General features: G+C 39.3%; 51 non-coding genes across 51 annotated transcripts; all 51 read left to right on the top strand.

Moving 5' to 3' along the window:
• The first annotated feature begins 129 nt into the window (after positions 1-129).
• Positions 130-200, top strand: Trnac-gca (transfer RNA cysteine (anticodon GCA)). Its single transcript has one exon. It is a non-coding gene; the product is annotated as a tRNA-Cys (tRNA).
• Positions 201-570: 370 nt separating this feature from the next.
• On the top strand, positions 571-641 carry Trnar-gcg (transfer RNA arginine (anticodon GCG)). The gene has a single exon. It is a non-coding gene; the product is annotated as a tRNA-Arg (tRNA).
• A 149-nt stretch (positions 642-790) lies between these two features.
• Positions 791-861, top strand: Trnag-ccc (transfer RNA glycine (anticodon CCC)). Its single transcript has one exon. It is a non-coding gene; the product is annotated as a tRNA-Gly (tRNA).
• Positions 862-1,671: 810 nt separating this feature from the next.
• Trnag-gcc (transfer RNA glycine (anticodon GCC)) lies at positions 1,672-1,742 on the top strand. Its single transcript has one exon. It is a non-coding gene; the product is annotated as a tRNA-Gly (tRNA).
• A 373-nt stretch (positions 1,743-2,115) lies between these two features.
• Positions 2,116-2,186, top strand: Trnar-gcg (transfer RNA arginine (anticodon GCG)). The gene has a single exon. It is a non-coding gene; the product is annotated as a tRNA-Arg (tRNA).
• A 149-nt stretch (positions 2,187-2,335) lies between these two features.
• Trnag-ccc (transfer RNA glycine (anticodon CCC)) lies at positions 2,336-2,406 on the top strand. The gene has a single exon. It is a non-coding gene; the product is annotated as a tRNA-Gly (tRNA).
• A 589-nt stretch (positions 2,407-2,995) lies between these two features.
• Trnag-ucc (transfer RNA glycine (anticodon UCC)) lies at positions 2,996-3,066 on the top strand. The gene has a single exon. It is a non-coding gene; the product is annotated as a tRNA-Gly (tRNA).
• Positions 3,067-3,215: 149 nt separating this feature from the next.
• Trnag-gcc (transfer RNA glycine (anticodon GCC)) lies at positions 3,216-3,286 on the top strand. The gene has a single exon. It is a non-coding gene; the product is annotated as a tRNA-Gly (tRNA).
• Positions 3,287-3,655: 369 nt separating this feature from the next.
• Trnag-gcc (transfer RNA glycine (anticodon GCC)) lies at positions 3,656-3,726 on the top strand. Its single transcript has one exon. It is a non-coding gene; the product is annotated as a tRNA-Gly (tRNA).
• A 369-nt stretch (positions 3,727-4,095) lies between these two features.
• Positions 4,096-4,166, top strand: Trnag-ccc (transfer RNA glycine (anticodon CCC)). The gene has a single exon. It is a non-coding gene; the product is annotated as a tRNA-Gly (tRNA).
• A 370-nt stretch (positions 4,167-4,536) lies between these two features.
• On the top strand, positions 4,537-4,607 carry Trnag-ccc (transfer RNA glycine (anticodon CCC)). The gene has a single exon. It is a non-coding gene; the product is annotated as a tRNA-Gly (tRNA).
• A 149-nt stretch (positions 4,608-4,756) lies between these two features.
• On the top strand, positions 4,757-4,827 carry Trnag-ucc (transfer RNA glycine (anticodon UCC)). Its single transcript has one exon. It is a non-coding gene; the product is annotated as a tRNA-Gly (tRNA).
• Positions 4,828-5,197: 370 nt separating this feature from the next.
• Positions 5,198-5,268, top strand: Trnag-gcc (transfer RNA glycine (anticodon GCC)). The gene has a single exon. It is a non-coding gene; the product is annotated as a tRNA-Gly (tRNA).
• Positions 5,269-6,961: 1,693 nt separating this feature from the next.
• Trnag-gcc (transfer RNA glycine (anticodon GCC)) lies at positions 6,962-7,032 on the top strand. Its single transcript has one exon. It is a non-coding gene; the product is annotated as a tRNA-Gly (tRNA).
• Positions 7,033-7,182: 150 nt separating this feature from the next.
• Positions 7,183-7,253, top strand: Trnag-acc (transfer RNA glycine (anticodon ACC)). Its single transcript has one exon. It is a non-coding gene; the product is annotated as a tRNA-Gly (tRNA).
• A 150-nt stretch (positions 7,254-7,403) lies between these two features.
• On the top strand, positions 7,404-7,474 carry Trnag-gcc (transfer RNA glycine (anticodon GCC)). The gene has a single exon. It is a non-coding gene; the product is annotated as a tRNA-Gly (tRNA).
• Positions 7,475-7,623: 149 nt separating this feature from the next.
• Positions 7,624-7,694, top strand: Trnag-gcc (transfer RNA glycine (anticodon GCC)). Its single transcript has one exon. It is a non-coding gene; the product is annotated as a tRNA-Gly (tRNA).
• Positions 7,695-8,064: 370 nt separating this feature from the next.
• On the top strand, positions 8,065-8,135 carry Trnag-gcc (transfer RNA glycine (anticodon GCC)). Its single transcript has one exon. It is a non-coding gene; the product is annotated as a tRNA-Gly (tRNA).
• A 589-nt stretch (positions 8,136-8,724) lies between these two features.
• On the top strand, positions 8,725-8,795 carry Trnag-gcc (transfer RNA glycine (anticodon GCC)). Its single transcript has one exon. It is a non-coding gene; the product is annotated as a tRNA-Gly (tRNA).
• A 149-nt stretch (positions 8,796-8,944) lies between these two features.
• Positions 8,945-9,015, top strand: Trnag-acc (transfer RNA glycine (anticodon ACC)). The gene has a single exon. It is a non-coding gene; the product is annotated as a tRNA-Gly (tRNA).
• A 150-nt stretch (positions 9,016-9,165) lies between these two features.
• On the top strand, positions 9,166-9,236 carry Trnag-gcc (transfer RNA glycine (anticodon GCC)). Its single transcript has one exon. It is a non-coding gene; the product is annotated as a tRNA-Gly (tRNA).
• Positions 9,237-9,385: 149 nt separating this feature from the next.
• Trnag-gcc (transfer RNA glycine (anticodon GCC)) lies at positions 9,386-9,456 on the top strand. Its single transcript has one exon. It is a non-coding gene; the product is annotated as a tRNA-Gly (tRNA).
• A 369-nt stretch (positions 9,457-9,825) lies between these two features.
• On the top strand, positions 9,826-9,896 carry Trnag-gcc (transfer RNA glycine (anticodon GCC)). Its single transcript has one exon. It is a non-coding gene; the product is annotated as a tRNA-Gly (tRNA).
• A 589-nt stretch (positions 9,897-10,485) lies between these two features.
• Positions 10,486-10,556, top strand: Trnag-gcc (transfer RNA glycine (anticodon GCC)). Its single transcript has one exon. It is a non-coding gene; the product is annotated as a tRNA-Gly (tRNA).
• Positions 10,557-10,705: 149 nt separating this feature from the next.
• On the top strand, positions 10,706-10,776 carry Trnag-acc (transfer RNA glycine (anticodon ACC)). The gene has a single exon. It is a non-coding gene; the product is annotated as a tRNA-Gly (tRNA).
• Positions 10,777-10,926: 150 nt separating this feature from the next.
• Trnag-gcc (transfer RNA glycine (anticodon GCC)) lies at positions 10,927-10,997 on the top strand. The gene has a single exon. It is a non-coding gene; the product is annotated as a tRNA-Gly (tRNA).
• Positions 10,998-11,146: 149 nt separating this feature from the next.
• On the top strand, positions 11,147-11,217 carry Trnag-gcc (transfer RNA glycine (anticodon GCC)). The gene has a single exon. It is a non-coding gene; the product is annotated as a tRNA-Gly (tRNA).
• Positions 11,218-11,588: 371 nt separating this feature from the next.
• Trnag-gcc (transfer RNA glycine (anticodon GCC)) lies at positions 11,589-11,659 on the top strand. The gene has a single exon. It is a non-coding gene; the product is annotated as a tRNA-Gly (tRNA).
• A 149-nt stretch (positions 11,660-11,808) lies between these two features.
• On the top strand, positions 11,809-11,879 carry Trnag-gcc (transfer RNA glycine (anticodon GCC)). The gene has a single exon. It is a non-coding gene; the product is annotated as a tRNA-Gly (tRNA).
• Positions 11,880-12,028: 149 nt separating this feature from the next.
• Trnag-gcc (transfer RNA glycine (anticodon GCC)) lies at positions 12,029-12,099 on the top strand. The gene has a single exon. It is a non-coding gene; the product is annotated as a tRNA-Gly (tRNA).
• A 150-nt stretch (positions 12,100-12,249) lies between these two features.
• Positions 12,250-12,320, top strand: Trnag-gcc (transfer RNA glycine (anticodon GCC)). The gene has a single exon. It is a non-coding gene; the product is annotated as a tRNA-Gly (tRNA).
• Positions 12,321-12,690: 370 nt separating this feature from the next.
• Positions 12,691-12,761, top strand: Trnag-gcc (transfer RNA glycine (anticodon GCC)). The gene has a single exon. It is a non-coding gene; the product is annotated as a tRNA-Gly (tRNA).
• Positions 12,762-12,910: 149 nt separating this feature from the next.
• On the top strand, positions 12,911-12,981 carry Trnag-gcc (transfer RNA glycine (anticodon GCC)). The gene has a single exon. It is a non-coding gene; the product is annotated as a tRNA-Gly (tRNA).
• Positions 12,982-13,130: 149 nt separating this feature from the next.
• Trnag-gcc (transfer RNA glycine (anticodon GCC)) lies at positions 13,131-13,201 on the top strand. Its single transcript has one exon. It is a non-coding gene; the product is annotated as a tRNA-Gly (tRNA).
• A 149-nt stretch (positions 13,202-13,350) lies between these two features.
• Trnag-gcc (transfer RNA glycine (anticodon GCC)) lies at positions 13,351-13,421 on the top strand. The gene has a single exon. It is a non-coding gene; the product is annotated as a tRNA-Gly (tRNA).
• A 149-nt stretch (positions 13,422-13,570) lies between these two features.
• Positions 13,571-13,641, top strand: Trnac-gca (transfer RNA cysteine (anticodon GCA)). The gene has a single exon. It is a non-coding gene; the product is annotated as a tRNA-Cys (tRNA).
• A 149-nt stretch (positions 13,642-13,790) lies between these two features.
• Trnag-gcc (transfer RNA glycine (anticodon GCC)) lies at positions 13,791-13,861 on the top strand. Its single transcript has one exon. It is a non-coding gene; the product is annotated as a tRNA-Gly (tRNA).
• A 369-nt stretch (positions 13,862-14,230) lies between these two features.
• On the top strand, positions 14,231-14,301 carry Trnag-gcc (transfer RNA glycine (anticodon GCC)). Its single transcript has one exon. It is a non-coding gene; the product is annotated as a tRNA-Gly (tRNA).
• Positions 14,302-14,451: 150 nt separating this feature from the next.
• On the top strand, positions 14,452-14,522 carry Trnas-gcu (transfer RNA serine (anticodon GCU)). Its single transcript has one exon. It is a non-coding gene; the product is annotated as a tRNA-Ser (tRNA).
• Positions 14,523-14,670: 148 nt separating this feature from the next.
• Trnag-gcc (transfer RNA glycine (anticodon GCC)) lies at positions 14,671-14,741 on the top strand. The gene has a single exon. It is a non-coding gene; the product is annotated as a tRNA-Gly (tRNA).
• Positions 14,742-14,890: 149 nt separating this feature from the next.
• Trnag-gcc (transfer RNA glycine (anticodon GCC)) lies at positions 14,891-14,961 on the top strand. The gene has a single exon. It is a non-coding gene; the product is annotated as a tRNA-Gly (tRNA).
• Positions 14,962-15,551: 590 nt separating this feature from the next.
• On the top strand, positions 15,552-15,622 carry Trnag-gcc (transfer RNA glycine (anticodon GCC)). The gene has a single exon. It is a non-coding gene; the product is annotated as a tRNA-Gly (tRNA).
• A 370-nt stretch (positions 15,623-15,992) lies between these two features.
• Trnag-gcc (transfer RNA glycine (anticodon GCC)) lies at positions 15,993-16,063 on the top strand. Its single transcript has one exon. It is a non-coding gene; the product is annotated as a tRNA-Gly (tRNA).
• Positions 16,064-16,212: 149 nt separating this feature from the next.
• Trnag-gcc (transfer RNA glycine (anticodon GCC)) lies at positions 16,213-16,283 on the top strand. Its single transcript has one exon. It is a non-coding gene; the product is annotated as a tRNA-Gly (tRNA).
• Positions 16,284-16,437: 154 nt separating this feature from the next.
• Trnag-gcc (transfer RNA glycine (anticodon GCC)) lies at positions 16,438-16,508 on the top strand. Its single transcript has one exon. It is a non-coding gene; the product is annotated as a tRNA-Gly (tRNA).
• Positions 16,509-17,319: 811 nt separating this feature from the next.
• Positions 17,320-17,390, top strand: Trnag-gcc (transfer RNA glycine (anticodon GCC)). The gene has a single exon. It is a non-coding gene; the product is annotated as a tRNA-Gly (tRNA).
• A 369-nt stretch (positions 17,391-17,759) lies between these two features.
• Positions 17,760-17,830, top strand: Trnag-gcc (transfer RNA glycine (anticodon GCC)). The gene has a single exon. It is a non-coding gene; the product is annotated as a tRNA-Gly (tRNA).
• Positions 17,831-18,641: 811 nt separating this feature from the next.
• Positions 18,642-18,712, top strand: Trnag-gcc (transfer RNA glycine (anticodon GCC)). The gene has a single exon. It is a non-coding gene; the product is annotated as a tRNA-Gly (tRNA).
• Positions 18,713-19,523: 811 nt separating this feature from the next.
• Trnag-gcc (transfer RNA glycine (anticodon GCC)) lies at positions 19,524-19,594 on the top strand. The gene has a single exon. It is a non-coding gene; the product is annotated as a tRNA-Gly (tRNA).
• A 369-nt stretch (positions 19,595-19,963) lies between these two features.
• On the top strand, positions 19,964-20,034 carry Trnag-ucc (transfer RNA glycine (anticodon UCC)). Its single transcript has one exon. It is a non-coding gene; the product is annotated as a tRNA-Gly (tRNA).
• Positions 20,035-20,625: 591 nt separating this feature from the next.
• Trnag-gcc (transfer RNA glycine (anticodon GCC)) lies at positions 20,626-20,696 on the top strand. Its single transcript has one exon. It is a non-coding gene; the product is annotated as a tRNA-Gly (tRNA).
• The last annotated feature ends 365 nt before the right edge of the window (positions 20,697-21,061 follow it).

The following is a 21,061-nucleotide window of genomic DNA, read 5'->3' as shown; positions in this document are numbered from 1 at the left end:
TAATTAAGAATACATAAAAAACGAAGTAAATAATGAGAGTGTAATTTCGATTCCTTTTGTTGGAATGACATTCAAAGCATTAATGACCAAATGGCAAAGGAAAGAATTATGTTCTGTGAACGATATATCGCATCGGTGGTTCAGTGGTAGAATGCTCGCCTGCAACGCGTGCGGCCCGGGTTCGATTCCCGGTCGATGCAATGAAATTTTGACAAACTCATTAATGAAGAATACATAAAAAACGAAGTAAATAATGAGAGTGTAATTTCGATTCCTTTTGTTGGAATGACATTCAAAGCATTAATGACAAAATGGCAAAGGAAAGAATTATGTTCTGTGAACGATATATCGCATCGGTGGTTCAGTGGTAGAATGCTCCCCTGCCACTGTGGCCGCCCGGGTTCGATTCCCGGTCGATGCAATGAAAGTTTTTCAAACTCTTTAATGAACAATACATCAAAAATAAGTAAATAATGAGAGTGTAATTTGGATTCCTTTTGTTGGAATGACATTCAAAGCATTAATGACAAAATGGCAAAGGAAAGAATTATGTTCTGTGAACGATATATCGCATCGGTGGTTCAGTGGTAGAATGCTCGCCTGCGACGCGGGCGGCCCGAGTTCGATTCCCGGTCGATGCAATGAAATTTTGTCAAACTCATTAATGAAGAATACATAAAAATTAAGTAAATAATGAGAGTGTAATTTCGATTCCTTTTGTTGGAATGACATTCAAAGAATTAATGACAAAATGGGAAAGGAAAGAATTATGTTGTGTGAACGATATATCGCATCGGTGGTTCAGTGGTAGAATGCTCGCCTCCCACGCGGGCGGGCCGGGTGCGATTCCCGGTCGATGCAATGAAATTTTGTCAAACTCATTAATGAAGAATACATCAAAAACGAAGAAAATAATGCGAGTGTAATTTCGATTCCTTTTGTTGGAATGACATTCAAAGCATTAATGACAAAATGGCAAAGGAAAGAATTATGTTCTGTGAACGATATATCGCATCGGTGGTTCAGTAATAGAATGCTCGCCTGCCACGCGGGCGGCCCCGGTTCGATTCCCGATCGATGCAATGAAATTTTGTCAAACTCATTAATGAAGAATACATAAAAAACGAAGTAAATAATGAGAGTGTAATTTCGATTCCTTTTGTTGGAATGACATTCAAAGCATTAATGACAAAATGGCAAAGGAAAGAATTATGTTCTGTGAACGATATATCGCATCGGTGGTTCAGTGGTAGAATGCTCGCCTGCCACGCGGGCGGCCCGGGTTCGATTCCCGTTCGATACAATGAAATTTTGTCAAACTCATTAATGAAGAATACAAAAAATTAAGTAAATAATGAGAGTGTAATTTCGATTCCTTTTGTTGGAATGACATTCAAAGCATTAATGACAAAATGGCAAAGGAAAGAATTATGTTCTGTGAACGATATATCGCATCGGTGGTTCAGTGGTAGAAGGCTCGCTTGCCACGCTGGCGGCCCGGGTTTGATTCCCGGTCGATGCAATGAAATTTTGTTAAACTCATTAATGAAGAATACATAAAAATTAAGTAAATAATGAGAGTGTAATTTCGATTCCTTTTGTTGGAATGACATTCAAAGCATTAATGACAAAATGGCAAAGGAAAGAATTATGTTCTGTGAACGATATATCGCATCGGTGGTTCAGTGGTAGAATGCTCGCCTGCCACGCGTGCGGCCCGGGTTCGATTCCCGGTCGATGCAATGAAATTTTGACAAACTCATTAATGAAGAATACATAAAAAACGAAGTAAATAATGAGAGTGTAATTTCGATTCCTTTTGTTGGAATGACATTCAAAGCATTAATGACAAAATGGCAAAGGAAAAAATTATGTTCTGTGAACGATATATCGCATCGGTGGTTCAGTGGTAGAATGCTCCCCTGCCACTGTTGCAGCCCGGGTTCGATTCCCGGTCGATGCAATGAAAGTTTTTCAAACTCTTTAATGAACAATACATCAAAAATAATTAAATAATGAGAGTGTAATTTGGATTCCTTTTGTTGGAATGACATTCAAAGCATTAATGACAAAATGGCAAAGGAAAGCATTATTATGTTCTGTGAACGATATATCGCATCGGTGGTTCAGTGGTAGAATTCTCGCCTGCGACGCGGGCGGCCCGGGTTCGATTCCCGGTCGATGCAATGAAATTTTGTCAAACTCATTAATGAAGAATACATAAAAATTAAGTAAATAATGAGAGTGTAATTTCGATTCCTTTTGTTGGAATGACATTCAAAGCATTAATGACAAAATGGGAAAGGAAAGAATTATGTTCTGTCAACGATATATCGCATCGGTGGTTCAGTGGTAGAATGCTCGCCTCCCACGCGCGCGGCCCGGGTGCGATTCCCGGTCGATGCAATGAAATTTTGTCAAACTAATTAATGAAGAATACATAAAAATAAAGTAAATAATGAGAGTGTAATTTCGATTCCTTTTGTTGGAATGACATTCAAAGCATTAATGACAAAATGGCAAAGGAAAGAATTATGTTCTGTGAACGATATATCGCATCGGTGGTTCAGTGGTAGAATGCTCGCCTGCCACGCAGACGGCTCGGGTTCGATTCCCGGTCGATGCAATGAAATTTTGTCAAACTCATTAATGAAGAATACATAAAAATAAAGTAAATAATGAGAGTGTAATTTCGATTCCTTTTGTTGGAATGACATTCAACGCATTAATGACAAAATGGGAAAGGAAAGAATTATGTTCTGTGAACGATATATCGCATCGGTGGTTCAGTGGTAGAATGCTCGCCGACGACGCTGGCGGCCCGAGGTCGATTCCCGGTCGATGCAATGAAATTTTGTCAAACTCTTTAATGAACAATACATCAAAAATAAGTAAATAATGAGAGTGTAATTTCGATTCCTTTTGTTGGAATGACATTCAAAGCATTAATGACAAAATGGCAAAGGAAAGAATTATGTTCTGCGAACGATATATCGCATCGGTGGTTCAGTGGTAGAATGCTCACCGTCCACGCGGGCGGCCCGGGTTCGATTCCCGGTCGATGCAATGAAATTTTGTCAAACTCATTAATGAAGAACACATCTAAAATAAGTAAATAATGAGAGTGTAATTTCGATTCGATTTGTTGGAATGACATTCAAAGCATTAATGACAAAATGGCAAAGGAAAGAATTATGTTCTGTGAACGATATATCGCATCGATGGTTCAGTGGTAGAATGCTCGCCTGCCACGCGGGCGGCCCGGGTTCGATTTCCGGTCGATACAATGAAATTTTGTCAAACTCATTAATGAAGAATACATAAAAATAAAGTAAATAATGAGAGTGTAATTTCGATTCCTTTTGTTGGAATGACATTCAAAGCATTAATGACAAAATGGCAAAGGAAAGAATTATGTTCTGTGAACGATATATCGCATCGGTGGTTCAGTGGTAGAATGCTCGCCTGCCACGCGGGCGGCCCGGTTTCGATTTCCGGTCGATACAATGAAATTTTGTCAAACTCATTAATGAAGAATACATAAAAATTAAGTAAATAATGAGAGTGTAATTTCGATTCCTTTTGTTGGAATGACATTCAAAGCATTAATGACAAAATGGCAAAGGAAAGAATTATGTTCTGTGAACGATATATCGCATCGGTGGTTCAGTGGTAGAATGCTCGCCTGCCACGCTGGCGGCCCGGGTTCGATTCCCGGTCGATGCAATGAAACTTTGTCAAACTCTTTAATGAACAATACATCAAAAATAAGTAAATAATGAGAGTGTAATTTCGATTCCTTTTGTTGGAATGACATTCAAAGCATTAATGACAAAAGGGCAAAGGAAAGAATTATGTTCTGTGAACGATATATCGCATCGGTGGTTCAGTGGTAGAATGCTAACCTGCCACGCGGGCGGCCCGGGTGCGATTCCCGGTCGATGCAATGAAATTTTTTCAAACTCATCAATGAAGAACACATCTAAAATAAATAAATAATGAGAGTGTAATTTCGATTCCTTTTGTTGGAATGACATTCAAAGCATTAATGACAAAATGGCAAAGGAAAGAATTATGTTCTGTGAACGATATATCGCATCGGTGGTTCAGTGGTAGAATGCTCGCCTCCCACGCGGGCGGCCCGGGTTCGATTCCCGGTCGATGCAATGAAACTTTGTCAAACTCTTTAATTAACAATACATCAAAAATAATTAAATAATGAGAGTGTAATTTCGATTCCTTTTGTTGGAATGACATTCAAAGCATTAATGACAAAATGGCAAAGGAAAGAATTATGTTCTGTGAACGATATATCGCATCGGTGGTTCAGTGGGAGAATGCTCGCCTGCCACGCGGGAGGCCCGGGTGCGATTCCCGGTCGATGCAATGAAATTTTGTAAAACTCATTAATGAAGAATACATAAAAAACGAAGTAAATAATGGGAGTGTAATTTCGATTCATTTTTTTGGAATGACATTCAAAGCATTAATGACAAAATGGCAAAGGAAAGAATTATGTTCTGTGAACGATATATCGCATCGGTGGTTCAGTGGTAGAATGCTCGCCTCCCACGCGGGCGGCCCGGGTTCGATTCCCGGTCGATGCAATGAAACTTTGTCAAACTTTTTAATAAACAATACATCAAAAATAAGTAAATAATGAGAGTGTAATTTCGATTCCTTTTGTTGGAATGACATTCAAAGCATTAATGAAAAAATGGCAAAGGAAAGAATTATGTTCTGTGAACGATATGTCGCATCGGTGGTTCAGTGGTAGAATGCACGCCGTCCACGCGGGCGGCCCGGGTTCGATTCCCGGTCGATGCAATGAAATTTTGTCAAACTCAATTATGAAGAATACATAAAAATATAAGTAAATAATGAGAGTGTAATTTCGATTCCTTTTGTTGGAATGACATTCACAGCATTAATGACAAAATGGCAAAGGAAAAAATTATGTTCTGTGAACGATATATCGCATCGGTGGTTCAGTGGTAGAATGCTCGCCTGCCACTGTGGCGGCCCGGGTTCGATTCCCGGTCGATGCAATGAAATTTTGTCAAACTCATTAATGAAGAATACATCAAAAATTAGTAAATAATGAGAGTGTAAGTTGGATTCCTTTTGTTGGAATGACATTCAAAGCCTTAATCACAAAATAGCAAAAGAAAGAATTATGTTCTGTGAACGATATATCGCATCGGTGGTTCAGTGGTAGAATGCTCGCCTGCCACGCAGGCGGCCCGGGTTCGATTCCCGGTCGATGCAATGAAATTTTGTCAAACTCATTAATGAAGAATACATAAAAACGAAGTAAATAATGAGAGTGTAATTTCGATTCCTTTTGTTGGAATGACATTCAAAGCATTAATGACAAAATGGCAACGGAAAGAAATATGTTCTGTGAACGATATATCGCATCGGTGGTTCAGTGGTAGAAGGCTGGCCTGCCACGCGGGCGGCCCGGATTCGATTCCGGGTCGATGCAATGAAATTTTTTCTAACTCATTAATGAAGAATACATAAAAAACGAAGTAAATAATGAGAGTGTAATTTCGATTCCTTTTGCTGGAATGACATTCAAAGCATTAATGACAAAATGGCAAAGGAAAGAATTATGTTCTGTGAACGATATATCGCATCGGTGATTCAGTGGTAGAATGCTCGCCGACAATGCAGGCGAGCCGGGTTCGATTCCCGGTCGAAGGAATGAAATTTTGTCAAACTCATTAATGAAGAATACATCAAAAACGAAGTAAATAATGAGCGTGTAATTTCGATTCCTTTTGTTGGAATGACATTCAAAGCATTAATGACAAAATGGCAAAGGAAAGAATTGTGTTCTGCGAGAGATATGTCGCATCGGTGGTTCAGTTGTAGAATGCTCGGCTGCCACACGGGCGGCCAAGGTTCGATTCCCGGTCGATGCAATGAAATTTTGTCAAACTCATTAATTAAGAATACACAAAAAACGAAGTAAATAATGAGCATGTAATTTCGATTCCTTTTGTTGGAATGACATTCAAAGCATTAATGACAAAATGGCAAAGGAAAGAATTATGTTCTGTGAACGATATATCGCATCGGTGGTTCAGTGGTAGAATGCTCGGCTGCCACACGGTGGCCCGGGTTCGATTCCGGGTCGATGCAATGAAATTTTTTCAAACTCATTAATGAAGAATACATCAAACATAAGTAAATAATGAGCTTGTAAATTCGATTCCTTTTGTTGGAATGACATTCAAAGCATTAATTACAAAATGGCAAAGGAAAGAATTATGTTCTGTGAACGATATATCGACTCGGTGGTACAGTGGTAGAATGCTCGCCTGCCACGCGGGCGGCCCGAGTTCGATTCCCGGTCGATGCAATGAAATTTTGTCAAACTCATTAATGAAGAATACATAAAAATCGAAGTAAATAATGAGAGTGTAATTTCGATTCCTTTTGTTGGAATGACATTCAAAGCATTAATGACCAAATGGCAAAGGAAAGAATTATGTTCTGTGAACGATATATCGCATCGGTGGTTCAGTGGTAGAATGCTCGCCTGCCGCGGTAGCGGCCCGGGTATGATTCCCGATCGATGATATGAAATTTTCTCAAACTCAATAATGAAGAATACTTCAAAAAGTAAGTAAATAATGAGAGTGTAATTCCGATTCCTTTTGTTGGAATGACATTCAAAGCATTAATGACAAAATGGCAAAGGAAAGAATTATGTTCTGTGAACGATATATCGCATCGGTGGTTCAGTGGTAGAATGCTCGCCTGCCACTGTGGCGGCCCGGGTTCGATTCCCGGTCGATGCAATAAAATTTTGTCAAACTCATTAATGAAGAATACATCAAAAATAAGTAAATAATGAGAGTGTAATTTCGATTCCTTTTGTTGGAATGACATTCAAAGCATTAATGACAAAATGGCAAAGGAAAGAATTATGTTCTGTGAACGATATATCGCATCGGTGGTTCAGTGGTAGAATGCTCGCCTGCCACGCGGGCGGCCCGGGTTCGATTCCTGGTCGATGCAATGAAATTTTGTCAAACTCAATAATGAAGAATACATAAAAGACGAAGTAAATAATGAGAGTGTAATTTCGATTCCTTTTGTTGGAATGACATTCAAAGCATTAATGACAAAATGGCAAAGGAAAGAATTATGTTCTGTAAACGATATATCGCATCGGTGGTTCAGTGGTAGAATGCTTGCCTACCACGCGGGCGGCCCGGGTTCGATTCCCGGTCGATGCAATGAAATTTTGTCAAACTCATTAATGAAGAATACATAAAAAACGAAGTAAATAATGAGAGTGTAATTTCGATTCCTTTTGTTGGAATGACATTCAAAGCATTAATGACAAAATGGCAAAGGAAAGAATTATGTTCTGTGAACGATATATCGCATCGGTGGTTCAGTGGTAGAATGCTTGCCTGCCACGCGGGCGGCCCGGGTTCGATTCCCGGTCGATGCAATGAAATTTTGTCAAACTCATTAATGAAGAATACATCAAAAATAAGTAAATAATGAGAGTGTAATTTCGATTCTTTTTGTTGGAATGACATTCAAAGCATTAATGACAAAATGGCAAAGGAAAGAATTATGTTCTGTGAACGATATATCGCATCGGTGATTCAGTGGTAGAATGCTTGCCTGCCACGCGGGCGGCCCGGGTTCGATTCCCGGTCGATGCAATGAAATTTTGTCAAACTCATTAATGAAGAATACATCAAAAATAAGTAAATAATGAGAGTGTAATTTCGATTCCTTTTGTTGGAATGACATTCAAAGCATTAATGACAAAATGGCAAAGGAAAGAATTATGTTCTGTGACCGATATATCGCATCGGTGGTTCAGTGGTAGAATGCTCGCCTGCCACGCGGGCGGCCGGGGTTCAATTGCCGGTCCCATGCAATGAAATTTTGTCAAACTCATTAATCAAGAATACATCAAAAATAAGTAAATAATGAGAGTATAATTTCGATTCCTTTTGTTGGAATGACATTCAAAGCATTAATGACAAAATGGCAAAGGAAAGAATTATGTTCTGTGAACGATATATCGCATCGGTGGTTCAGTGGTAGAATGCTCGCCTGCCACGCGGGCGGCCTGGGTTCGATTCCCGGTCGATGCAATGAAATTTTGTCAAACTCATTAATGAAAAATACATCAAAAACGAAGTAAATAATGAGAGTGTAATTTCGATTCCTTTTGTTGGAATGACATTCAAAGCATTAATGACAAAATGGCAAAGGAAAGAATTATGTTCTGTGAACGATATAACGTATCGGTGGTTCAGTGGTAGAATGCTCGCCTGCCACGCAGGCGGCCCGGGTTCGATTCCCGGTCGATGCAATGAAATTTTGTCAAACTCATAATGAAGAATACATCAAAAATAAGTAAATAATGAGAGTGTGATTTCGATTCCTTTTGTTGGAATGACATTCAAAGCATTAATGACAAAATGGCAAAGGACAGAATTATGTTCTGTGAACGATATATCGCATCGGTGGTTCAGTGGTAGAATGCTCGGCTGAAACATGGGGGGCCCGGGTTCGATTCCGGGTCGATGCAATGAAATTTTGTCAAACTCATTAATCAAGAATACATAAAAAATCATTAAATAATGAGAGTGTAATTTCGATTCCTTTCGTCGGAATGACATTCAAAGCATTAATGACAAAATGGCAAAGGACAGAATTATGTTCTGTGAAGGATATATCGCATCGGTGGTTCAGTGGTAGAATGCTCGCCTGCCACGCGGGCGGCCCGGGTTCGATTCCCGGTCGATGCAATGTAATTTTGTCAAACTCATTAATGAAGAATACATAAAAAATAAGTAAATAATGAGAGTGTAATTTCGATTCCTTTTGTTGGAATGACATTCAAAGCATTAATGACAAAATGGCAAAGGAAAGAATTATGTTCTGTGAACGATATATCGCATCGGTGGTTCAGTGGTAGAATCCTCGCCTACCACGCGGGCGGCCCGGGTTCGATTCCCGGTCGATGCAATGTAATTTTGTCAAACTCATTAATGAAGAATACATAAAAAACGAAGTAAATAATGAGAGTGTAATTTCGATTCCTTTTGTTGGAATGACATTCAAAGCATTAATGACAAAATGGCAAAGGAAAGAATTATGTTCTGTGAACGATATATCGCATCGGTGGTTCAGTGGTAGAATGCTTGCCTGCCACGCGGGCGGCCCGGGTTCGATTCCCGGTCGATGCAATGAAATTTTGTCAAACTCATTAATGAAGAATACATCAAAAATAAGTAAATAATGAGAGTGTAATTTCGATTCCTTTTGTTGGAATGACATTCAAAGCATTAATGACAAAATGGCCAAGGAAAGAATTATGTTCTGTGAACGATATATCGCATCGGTGGTTCAGTGGTAGAATGCTCGCCTGCCACGCGGGCGGCCCGGGTTCGATTCCCGGTAGATGCAATGAAATATTGTCAAACTCATTAATGAAGAATACATCAAAAATAAGTAAATAATGAGAGTGTAATTTCGATTCCTTTTATTGGAATGACATTCAAAGCATTAATGACAAAATGGCAAAGGAAAGAATTATGTTCTGTGAACCATATATCGCATCGGTGGTTCAGTGGTAGAATGCTCGGCTGCAACACGGAGGGCCCGGGTTCGATTCCGGGTCGATGCAATGAAATTTTGTCAAACTCATTAATCAAGAATACATCAAAAATAAGTAAATAATGAGAGTATAATTTCGATTCCTTTTGTTGGAATGACATTCAAAGCATTAATGACAAAATGGCAAAGGAAAGAATTATGTTCTGTGAACGATATATCGCATCGGTGGTTCAGTGGTAGAATGCTCGCCTGCCACGCGGGCGGCCTGGGTTCGATTCCCGGTCGATGCAATGAAATTTTGTCAAACTCATTAATGAAAAATACATCAAAAACGAAGTAAATAATGAGAGTGTAATTTCGATTCCTTTTGTTGGAATGACATTCAAAGCATTAATGACAAAATGGCAAAGGAAAGAATTATGTTCTGTGAACGATATAACGTATCGGTGGTTCAGTGGTAGAATGCTCGCCTGCCACGCAGGCGGCCCGGGTTCGATTCCCGGTCGATGCAATGAAATTTTGTCAAACTCATAATGAAGAATAAATCAAAAATAAGTAAATAATGAGAGTGTGATTTCGATTCCTTTTGTTGGAATGACATTCAAAGCATTAATGACAAAATGGCAAAGGACAGAATTATGTTCTGTGAACGATATATCGCATCGGTGGTTCAGTGGTAGAATGCTCGGCTGAAACATGGGGGGCCCGGGTTCGATTCCGGGTCGATGCAATGAAATTTTGTCAAACTCATTAATCAAGAATACATAAAAAATCATTAAATAATGAGAGTGTAATTTCGATTCCTTTCGTCGGAATGACATTCAAAGCATTAATGACAAAATGGCAAAGGACAGAATTATGTTCTGTGAAGGATATATCGCATCGGTGGTTCAGTGGTAGAATGCTCGCCTGCCACGCGGGCGGCCCGGGTTCGATTCCCGGTCGATGCAATGTAATTTTGTCAAACTCATTAATGAAGAATACATAAAAAATAAGTAAATAATGAGAGTGTAATTTCGATTCCTTTTGTTGGAATGACATTCAAAGCATTAATGACAAAATGGCAAAGGAAAGAATTATGTTCTGTGAACGATATATCGCATCGGTGGTTCAGTGGTAGAATCCTCGCCTACCACGCGGGCGGCCCGGGTTCGATTCCCGGTCGATGCAATGTAATTTTGTCAAACTCATTAATGAAGAATACATAAAAAACGAAGTAAATAATGAGAGTGTAATTTCGATTCCTTTTGTTGGAATGACATTCAAAGCATTAATGACAAAATGGCAAAGGAAAGAATTATGTTCTGTGAACGATATATCGCATCGGTGGTTCAGTGGTAGAATGCTTGCCTGCCACGCGGGCGGCCCGGGTTCGATTCCCGGTCGATGCAATGAAATTTTGTCAAACTCATTAATGAAGAATACATCAAAAATAAGTAAATAATGAGAGTGTAATTTCGATTCCTTTTGTTGGAATGACATTCAAAGCATTAATGACAAAATGGCAAAGGAAAGAATTATGTTCTGTGAACGATATATCGCATCGGTGATTCAGTGGTAGAATGCTTGCCTGCCACGCGGGCGGCCCGGGTTCGATTCCCGGTCGATGCAATGAAATTTTGTCAAACTCATTAATGAAGAATACATCAAAAATAAGTAAATAATGAGAGTGTAATTTCGATTCCTTTTGTTGGAATGACATTCAAAGCATTAATGACAAAATGACAAAGGAAAGAATTATGTTCAGTGACCGATATATCGCATCGGTGGTTCAGTGGTAGAATGCTCGCCTGCCACGCGGGCGGCCGGGGTTCAATTCCCGGTCCCATGCAATGAAATTTTAGTCAAGCTCATTAATGAAGAATACATCAAAAATAAGTAAATAATGAGAGTGTAATTTCGATTCCTTTTGTTGGAATGACATTCAAAGCATTAATGACAAAATGGCAAAGGAAAGAATTATGTTCTGTGAACGATATATCGCATCGGTGGTTCAGTGGTAGAATGCTCGCCTGCCACGCGGGCGGCCTGGGTTCGATTCCCGGACGATGCAATGAAATTTTGTCAAACTCATTAATCAAGTATGCATCAAAAATAAGTAAATAATGAGAGTGTAATTTCGATTCCTTTTGCTGGAATGACATTCAAAGCATTAATGACCAGATATTAAAGGAAAGAATTATGTTCTGTGAACGATATATCGCATCGGTGGTTCAGTGGTAGAATGCTCGCCTGCCACGCGGGCGGCCCGGGTTCGATTCCCGGTCGATGCAATGAAATTTTGTCAAACTCATTAATGAAGAATACATCAAAAATAAGTAAATAATGAGAGTGTAATTTCGATTCCTTTTGTTGGAATGACATTCAAAGCATTAATGACAAAATGGCAAAGGAAAGAATTATGTTCTGTGAACGATATATCGCATCGGTGGTTCAGTGGTAGAATGCTCGCCTGCCACGCGGGCGGCCCGGGTTCGATTCCCGGTCGATGCAATGAAATTTTGTCAAACTCAATTATGAAGAATACATAAAAAACGAAGTAAATAATGAGAGTGTAATTTCGATTCCTTTTGTTGGAATGACATTCAAAGCATTAATGACAAAATGGCAAAGGAAAGAATTATGTTCTGTGCACGATATATCGCATCGGTGGTTCAGTGGTAGAATGCTTGCCTGCCACGCGGGCGGCCCGGGTTCGATTCCCGGTCGATGCAATGAAATTTTGTCAAACTCATTAATGAAGAATACATCAAAAATAAGTAAATAATGAGAGTGTAATTTCGATTCCTTTTGTTGGAATGACATTCAAAGCATTAATGACAAAATGGCAAAGGAAAGAATTATGTTCTGTGAACGATATATCGCATCGGTGGTTCAGTAGTAGAATGCTCGCCTGCCACGCGGGACGCCCGGGTTCAATTCCCGGTCCCATTCAATGAAATTTTGTCAAACTCATTAATGAAGAATACATCAAAAATCAGTAAATAATGAGAGTGTAATTTCGATTCCTTTTGTTGGAAATACATTCAAAGCATTAATGACAAAATGGCAAAGGAGAGAATTATGTTCTGTGAACGATATATCGCATCGGTGGTTCAGTGGTAGAATGCTCGCCTGCCACGCGGGCAGCCTGGGTTCGATTCCCGGTCGATGCAATGAAATTTTGTCAAACTCATTAATGAAGAATACATCAAAAATAAGTAAATAATGAGAGTGTAATTCGGATTCCGTTTGTTGGAATGACATTCAAAGCATTCATGACAAAATGGCAAAGGAAAGAATTATGTTCTGTGAATGATATATCGCATCGGTGGTTCAGTGGTAGAATGCTCGCCTGCCACGCGGGCGGCCCGGGTTCGATTCCCGGTCGATGCAATGAAATTTTGTCAAACTCATTAATCAAGAATGCATCAAAAATAAGTAAATAATGAGAGTGTAATTTCGATTCCTTTTGACGGAATGACATTCAAAGCATTAATGACAAAATGGTAAAGGAAAGAATTATGTTCTGTGAACGATATATCGCATCGGTGGTTCAGTGGTAGAATGCTCGCCTGCCACGCGGGCGGCCCGGGTTCGATTCCCGGTCGATGCAATGAAATTTTGTCAAACTCATTAATGAAGAATACATCAAAAATAAGTAAATAATGAGAGTGTAATTTCGATTCCTTTTGTTGGAATGACATTCAAAGCATTAATGACAAATTGGCAAAGGAAAGAATTATGTTCTGTGAACGATATATCGCATCGGTGGTTCAATGGTAGAATGCTCGCCTGCCACGCGGGCGGCCCGGGTTCGATTCCCGGTCGATGCAATGAAATTTTGTCAAACTCATTAATGAAGAATACATCAAAAATAAGTAAATAATGAGAGTGTAATTCCGATTCCTTTTGTTGGAATGACATTCAAAGCATTCATGAAAAAATAGAAAAGGAAAGAAGTATGTTCTGTGAACGATATATCGCATCGGTGGTTCAGTGGTAGAATGCTCGCCTGCAACGCGGGCGGCCCGGGTTCGATTCCCGGTCGATGCAATGAAATTTTGTCAAACTCATTAATGAAGAATACATCAAAAATAAGTAAATAATGAGAGTGTAATTTCGATTCCTTTTGTTGGAATGACATTAAAAGCATTAATGACAAAATGGCAAAGGAAAGAATTATGTTCTGTTAACGATGTATCGCATCGGTGGTTCAGTGGTAGAATGCTCGCCTGCCACGCGGGTGGCCCGGGTTCCACTCCCGGTCGATGCAATGGAGTTTTGTCAAACTCATTAATGAAGAATACATCAAAAATAAGTAAATAATGAGAGTGTAATTTCGATTCCTTTTGTTGGAATGACATTCAAAGCATTAATGACAAAATGGCAAAGGAAATCATTATGTTCTGTGAACGATATATCGCATCGGTGGTTCAGTGGTAGAATGCTCGCCTGCCACGCGGGGGGCCCGGGTTCGATTCCGGGTCGATGCAATGAAATTTTTTCAAACTCATTAATCAAGAATACATAAAAAATAATTAAATAATGAGAGTGTAATTTCGATTCCTTTTGTTGGAATGACATTCACAGCATTAATGACAAAATGGCAAAGGAAAGAATTATGTTCAGTAAACGATATATCGCATCGGTGGTTCAGTGGTAGAATGCTCGCCTGCCACGCGGGCGGCCCGGGTTCGATTCCCGGTCGATGCAATGAAATTTTGTCAAACTCATTAATGAAGAATACATAAAAAACGACGTAAATAATGAGAGTGTAATTTCGATTCCTTTTGTTGGAATGACATTCAAAGCATTAATGACAAAATGGCAAAGGAAAGAATTATGTTCTGTGAACGATATATCGCATCGGTGGATCAGTGGTAGAATGCTCGCCTGCTACGCGGGCTGCCCGGGTTCGATTCCCGGTCGATGCAATGAAATTTTGTCAAACTCATTAATGAAGAATACATAAAAAATAATAAATAATGAGAGTGTAATTTCGATTCCTTTTGTTGGAATGACATTCAAAGCATTAATGACAAAATTGCAAAGGAAAGAATTATGTTCTGTGAACGATATATCGCATCGGTGATTCAGTGGTAGAATGCTCGCCTGCCACGCGGGCGGCCCGGGTTCGATTCCCGGTCGATGCAATGAAATTTTGTCAAACTCATTAATGAAGAATACATCAAAAATAAGTAAATAATGAGAGTGTAATTTCGATTCCTTCTGTTGGAATGACATTCAAAGCATTAATGACAAATTGGCAAAGGAAAGAATTATGTTCTGCGAACGATATATCGCATCGGTGGTTCAGTGGTAGAATGCTCGCCTGCCACGCGGGCGGCCCGGGTTCGATTCCCGGTCGATGCAATGAAATTTTGTCAAACTCATTAATGAAGAATACATCAAAAATAAGTAAATAATGAGAGTGTAATTTCGATTCCTTTTGTTGGAATGACATTCAAAGCATTAATGACAAAATGGCAAAGGAAAGAATTATGTTCTGTGAACGATATATCGCATCGGTGGTTCAGTGGTAGAATGCTCGCCTGCCACGCGGGCGGCCCGGGTTCAATTCCCGATCTCATGCAATGAAATTTTGTCAAACTCATTAATGAAGAATACATAAAAAATAATTAAATAATGAGAGTGTAATTTCGATTCCTTTTGTTGGAATGACATTCACAGCATTAATGACAAAATAGCAAAGGGAAGAATTATGTTCAGTGAACGATATATCGCATCGGTGGTTCAGTGGTAGAATGCTCGCCTGCCACGCGGGGGGCCCGGGTTCGATTCCGGGTCGATGCAATGAAATTTTGTCAAACTCATTAATCAAGAATACATAAAAAATAATTAAATAATGAGAGTGTAATTTCGATTCCTTTTGTTGGAATGACATTCACAGCATTAATGACAAAATGGCAAAGGAAAGAATTACGTTCAGTGAACGATATATCGCATCGGTGGTTCAGTGGTAGAATGCTCGCCTGCCACGTGGGCGGCCCGGGTTCGATTCCCGGTCGATGCAATGAAATTTTGTCAAACTCATTAATGAAGAATACATAAAAAATAAGTAAATAATGAGAGTGTAATTTCGATTCCTTTTGTTGGAATGACATTCAAAGCATTAATGACAAAATGGCAAAGGAAAGAATTATGTTCTGTGAACGATATATCGCATCGGTGGTTCAGTGGTAGAATGCTCGCCTGCCACGCGGGCGGCCCGGGTTCGATGCCGAGTCGATGCAATGAAATTTTGTCAACCTCATTAATGAAGAATACATAAAAAAATAAGTAAATAATGAGAGTGTAATTTCGATTCCTTTTGTTGGAATGACATTCAAAGCATTAATGACAAAATGGCAAAGGAAAGAATTATGTTCTGTGAACGATATATCGCATCGGTGGTTCAGTGGTAGAATGCTCGCCTGCCACGCGGGCGGCCCGGGTTCGATTCCCGGTCGATGCAATGAGATTTTGTCAAACTCATTAATGAAGAATACATCCAAAATAAGTAAATAATGAGAGTGTAATTTCGATTCCTTTTGTTGGAATGACATTCAAAGCATTAATGACAAAATGGCAAAGGAAAGAATTATGTTCTGTGAACGATATATCGCATCGGTGGTTCAGTGGTAGAATGCTCGCCTGCCACGCGGGCGGCCCGGGTTCGATTCCCGGTCGATGCAATGAAATTTTGTCAAACTCATTAATGAAGAATACATCACATCAGAAATAAGTAAATAATGAGAGTGTAATTTCGATTCCTTTTGTTGGAATGACATTCAAAGCATTAATGACAAAATGGCAAAGGAAAGAATTATGTTCTGTTAACGGTATATCGCATCGGTGGTTCAGTGGTAGAATGCTCGCCTGCCACGCGGGCGGCCCGTGTTCGATTCCCGGTCGATGCAATGAAATTTTGTCAAACTCATTAATGAAGAATACATCAAAAATAAGTAAATAATGAGAGTGTAATTTCGATTCCTTTTATTGGAATGACATTCAAAGCATTAATGACAAAATGGCAAAGGAAAGAATTATGTTCTGTGAACGATATATCGCATCGGTTGTTCAGTGGTAGAATGCACGCCTGCCACGCGGGCGGCCCGGGTTCAATGCTCGATCTCATGCAATGAAATTTTGTCAAACTCATTAATGAAGAATACATAAAAAACGAAGTAAATAATGAGAGTGTAATTTCGATTCCTTTTGTTGGAATGACATTCAAAGCATTAATGACAAAATGGCAAAGGAAAGAATTATGTTCTGTGAACGATATATCGCATTGGTTGTTCAGTGGTAGAATTCTCGGCTGTAACACGGGGGGCCCGGGTTCGATTCCGGGTCGATGCAATGAAATTTTGTCAAACTCATTAATGAAGAATACATCAAAAATAAGTAAATAATGAGAGTGTAATTTCGATTCCTTTTGTTGGAATCACATTCAAAGCATTAATGACAAAATGGCAAAGGAAAGAATTATGTTCTGTGAACGATATATCGCATCGGTTGTTCAGTGGTAAAATGCTCGCCTTCAACGCGGGCGGCCCGGGTTCGATTCCCGGTCGATGCAATGAAATTTTGTCAAACTCATTAATGAAGAATACATCAAAAATAAGTAAATAATGAGAGTGTAATTTCGATTCCTTTTGTTGGAATGACATTCAAAGCATTAATGACAAAATGGCAAAGGAAAGAATTATGTTCTGTGAACGATATATCGCATCGGTGGTTCAGTGGTAGAATGCTCGCCTGCCACTCGGGCGGCCCGGGTTCGATTCCCGGTCGATGCAATGAAATTTTGTCAAACTCATTAATGAAGAATACATAAAAAATAAGTAAATAATGAGAGTGTAATTTCGATTCCTTTTGTTGGAATGACATTCAAAGCATTAATGACAAAATGGCAAAGGAAAGAATTATGTTCTGTGAACGATATATCGCATCGGTGGTTCAGTGGTAGAATGCTCGCCTGCCACGCGGGCGGCCCGGGTTCGATTCCCCGTCGATGCCATTAAATTTGGTCAAACTCATTAATGAAGAATACATCAAAAACAAGTAAATAATGAGAGTGTAATTTCGATTCCTTTCGTTGGAATGGCATTCAAAGCATTAATGACAAAATGGCAAAGGAAAGAATTATGTTCTGTGAACGATATATCGCATCGGTGGTTCAGTGGTAGAATGCTCGCCTGCCACGCGGGACGCCCGGGTTCGATTCCCGGTCGATGCAATGAAATTTTGTCAAACTCATTAATGAAGAATACATCAAAAATAAGTAAATAATGAGAGTGTAATTTCGATTCCTTTTGTTGGAATGACATTCAAAGCATTAATGACAAAATGGCAAAGGAAAGAATTATGTTCTGTGAACGATATATCGCATCGGTGGTTCAGTGGTGGAATTCTCGGCTGTAACACGGGGGGCCCGGGTTCGATTCCGGGTCGATGCAATGAAATTTTGTCAAACTCATTAATGAAGAATACATCAAAAATAAGTAAATAATGAGAGTGTAATTTCGATTCCTTTTGTTGGAATGACATTCAAAGCATTAATGACAAAATGGCAAAGTAAAGAATTATGTTCTGTTAACGATATATCGCATCGGAGGTTCAGTGGTAGAAGGCTCGCTTACAACGCGGGCGGCCCGGGTTCGGTTCCCGGTCGATGCAATGAAATCTTTTCAAACTCATTAATGAAGAATACATAAAAAAACGAAGTACACAATGAGAGTGTAATTTCGATTCCTTTTGTTGGAATGACATTCAAAGCATTAATGACAAAATGGCAAAGGAAAGAATTATGTTCTGTGAACGATATATCGCATCGGTGGTTCAGTGGTAGAATGCTCGCCTCCCACGCGGGCGGCAGTGGTTCGATTCCCGGTCGATGCAATGAAATTTTGTCAAACTCATTAATGAAGAATACATAAAAAATAAGTAAATAATGAGAGTGTAATTTCGATTCCTTTTGTTGGAATGACATTCAAAGCATTAATGACAAAATGGCAAAAGAAATAATTATGTTCTGTGAACGATATATCGCATCGGTGGTTCAGTGGTAGAATGCTCGCCTGCCACGCGGGACGCCCGGGTTCGATTCCCGGTCGATGCAATGAAATTTTGTCAAACTCATTCATGAAGAATACATCAAATATAAGTAAATAATGAGAGTGTAATTTCGATTCTTTTTGTTAGAATGACATTCAAAGCATTAATGACAAAATGGCAAAGGAAAGAATTATGTTCTGTGAACGATATATCGCATCGGTTGTTCAGTGGTAGAATGCACGCCTGCCACGCGGGCGGCCCGGGTTCAATGCCCGATCTCATGCAATGAAATTTTGTCAAACTCATTAATGAAGAATACATAAAAAACGAAGTAAATAATGAGAGTGTAATTTCGATTCCTTTTGTTGGAATGACATTCAAAGCATTAATGACAAAATGGCAAAGGAAAGAATTATGTTCTGTGAACGATATATCGCATCGGTTGTTCAGTGGTAGAATTCTCGGCTGTAACACGGGGGGCCCGGGTTCGATTCCGGGTCGATGCAATGAAATTTTGTCAAACTCATTAATGAAGAATACATCAAAAATAAGTAAATAATGAGAGTGTAATTTCGATTCCTTTTGTTGGAATGACATTCAAAGCATTAATGACAAAATGGCAAAGGAAAGAATTATGTTCTGTGAACGATATATCGCATCGGTTGTTCAGTGGTAAAATGCTCGCCTTCAACGCGGGCGGCCCGGGTTCGATTCCCGGTCGATGCAATGAAATTTTGTCAAACTTATTAATGAAGAATACATCAAAAATAAGTAAATAATGAGAGTGTAATTTGGATTCCTTTTGTTGGAATGACATTCAAAGCATTAATGACAAAATGGCAAAGGAAAGAATTATGTTCTGTGAACGATATATCGCATCGGTGGTTCAGTGGTAGAATGCTCGCCTGCCACGCGGGCGGCCCGGGTTCGATTCCCGGTCGATGCAATGAAATTTTGTCAAACTCATTAATCAAGAATACATAAAAAATAAGTAAATAATGAGAGTGTAATTTCGATTCCTTTTGTTGGAATGACATTCAAAGCATTAATGACAAAATGGCAAAGGAAAGAATTATGTTCTGTGAACGATATATCGCATCGGTGGTTCAGTGGTGGAATTCTCGGCTGTAACACGGGGGGCCCGGGTTCGATTCCGGGTCGATGCAATGAAATTTTGTCAAACTCATTAATGAAGAATACATAAAAAATAAGTAAATAATGAGAGTGTAATTTCGATTCCTTTTGTTGGAATGACATTCAAAGCATTAATGACAAAATGGCAAAGGAAAGAATTATGTTCTGTGAACGATATATCGCATCGGTTGTTCAGTGGTAAAATGCTCGCCTTCCACGCGGGCGGCCCGGGTTCAATTCCCGGTCGATGCAATGAAATGTTGTCAAACTCATTAATGAAGAATACATCAAAAATAAGTAAATAATGAGAGTGTAATTTCGATTCCTTTTATTGGAATGACATTCAAAGCATTAATGACAAAATGGCAAAGGAAAGAATTATGTTCTGTGAACGATATATCGCATCGGTTGTTCAGTGGTAGAATGCACGCCTGCCACACGGGCGGCCCGGGTTCAATGCCCGATCTCATGCAATGAAATTTTGTCAAACTCATTAATGAAGAATACATAAAAAACGAAGTAAATAATGAGAGTGTAATTTCGATTCCTTTTGTTGGAATCACATTAAAAGCATTAATGACAAAATGGCAAAGGAAAGAATTATGTTCTGTGAACGATATATCGCATCGGTTGTTCAGTGGTAAAATGCTCGCCTTCAACGCGGGCGGCCCGGGTTCGATTCCCGGTCGATGCAATGAAATTTTGTCAAACTCATTAATGAAGAATACATCAAAAATAAGTAAATAATGAGAGTGTAATTTCGATTCCTTTTTTTGGAATGACATTCAAAGCATTAATGACAAAATGGCAAAGGAAAGAATTATGTTCTGTGAACGATATATCGCATCGGTGGTTCAGTGGTAGAATGCTCGCCTGCCACGCGGGCGGCCCGGGTTCGATTCCCGGTCGATGCAATGAAATTTTGTCAAACTCATTAATGAAGAATACATAAAAAATAAGTAAATAATGAGAGTGTAATTTCGATTCCTTTTGTTGGAATGACATTCAAAGCATTAATGACAAAATGGCAAAGGAAAGAATTATGTTCTGTGAACGATATATCGCATCGGTGGTTCAGTGGTAGAATGCTCGCCTGCCACGCGGGACGCCCGGTTTCGATTCCCGGTCGATGCCATTAAATTTTGTCAAACTCATTAATGAAGAATACATCAAAAAAAAGTAAATAATGAGAGTGTAATTTCGATTCCTTTCGTTGGAATGGCATTCAAAGCATTAATGACAAAATGGCAAAGGAAAGAATTATGTTCTGTGAACGATA

The sequence above is a fragment of the Euprymna scolopes genome, chromosome 7, assembly GCF_053919585.1.
Source record: "Euprymna scolopes isolate OS-2025 chromosome 7, ASM5391958v1, whole genome shotgun sequence".
Taxonomy (NCBI): Eukaryota; Metazoa; Mollusca; class Cephalopoda; order Sepiida; family Sepiolidae; genus Euprymna; species Euprymna scolopes.
The sequence above is the reverse complement of the archived record's forward strand: the minus strand, read 5'-3'. Positions and strand labels throughout refer to the sequence as shown.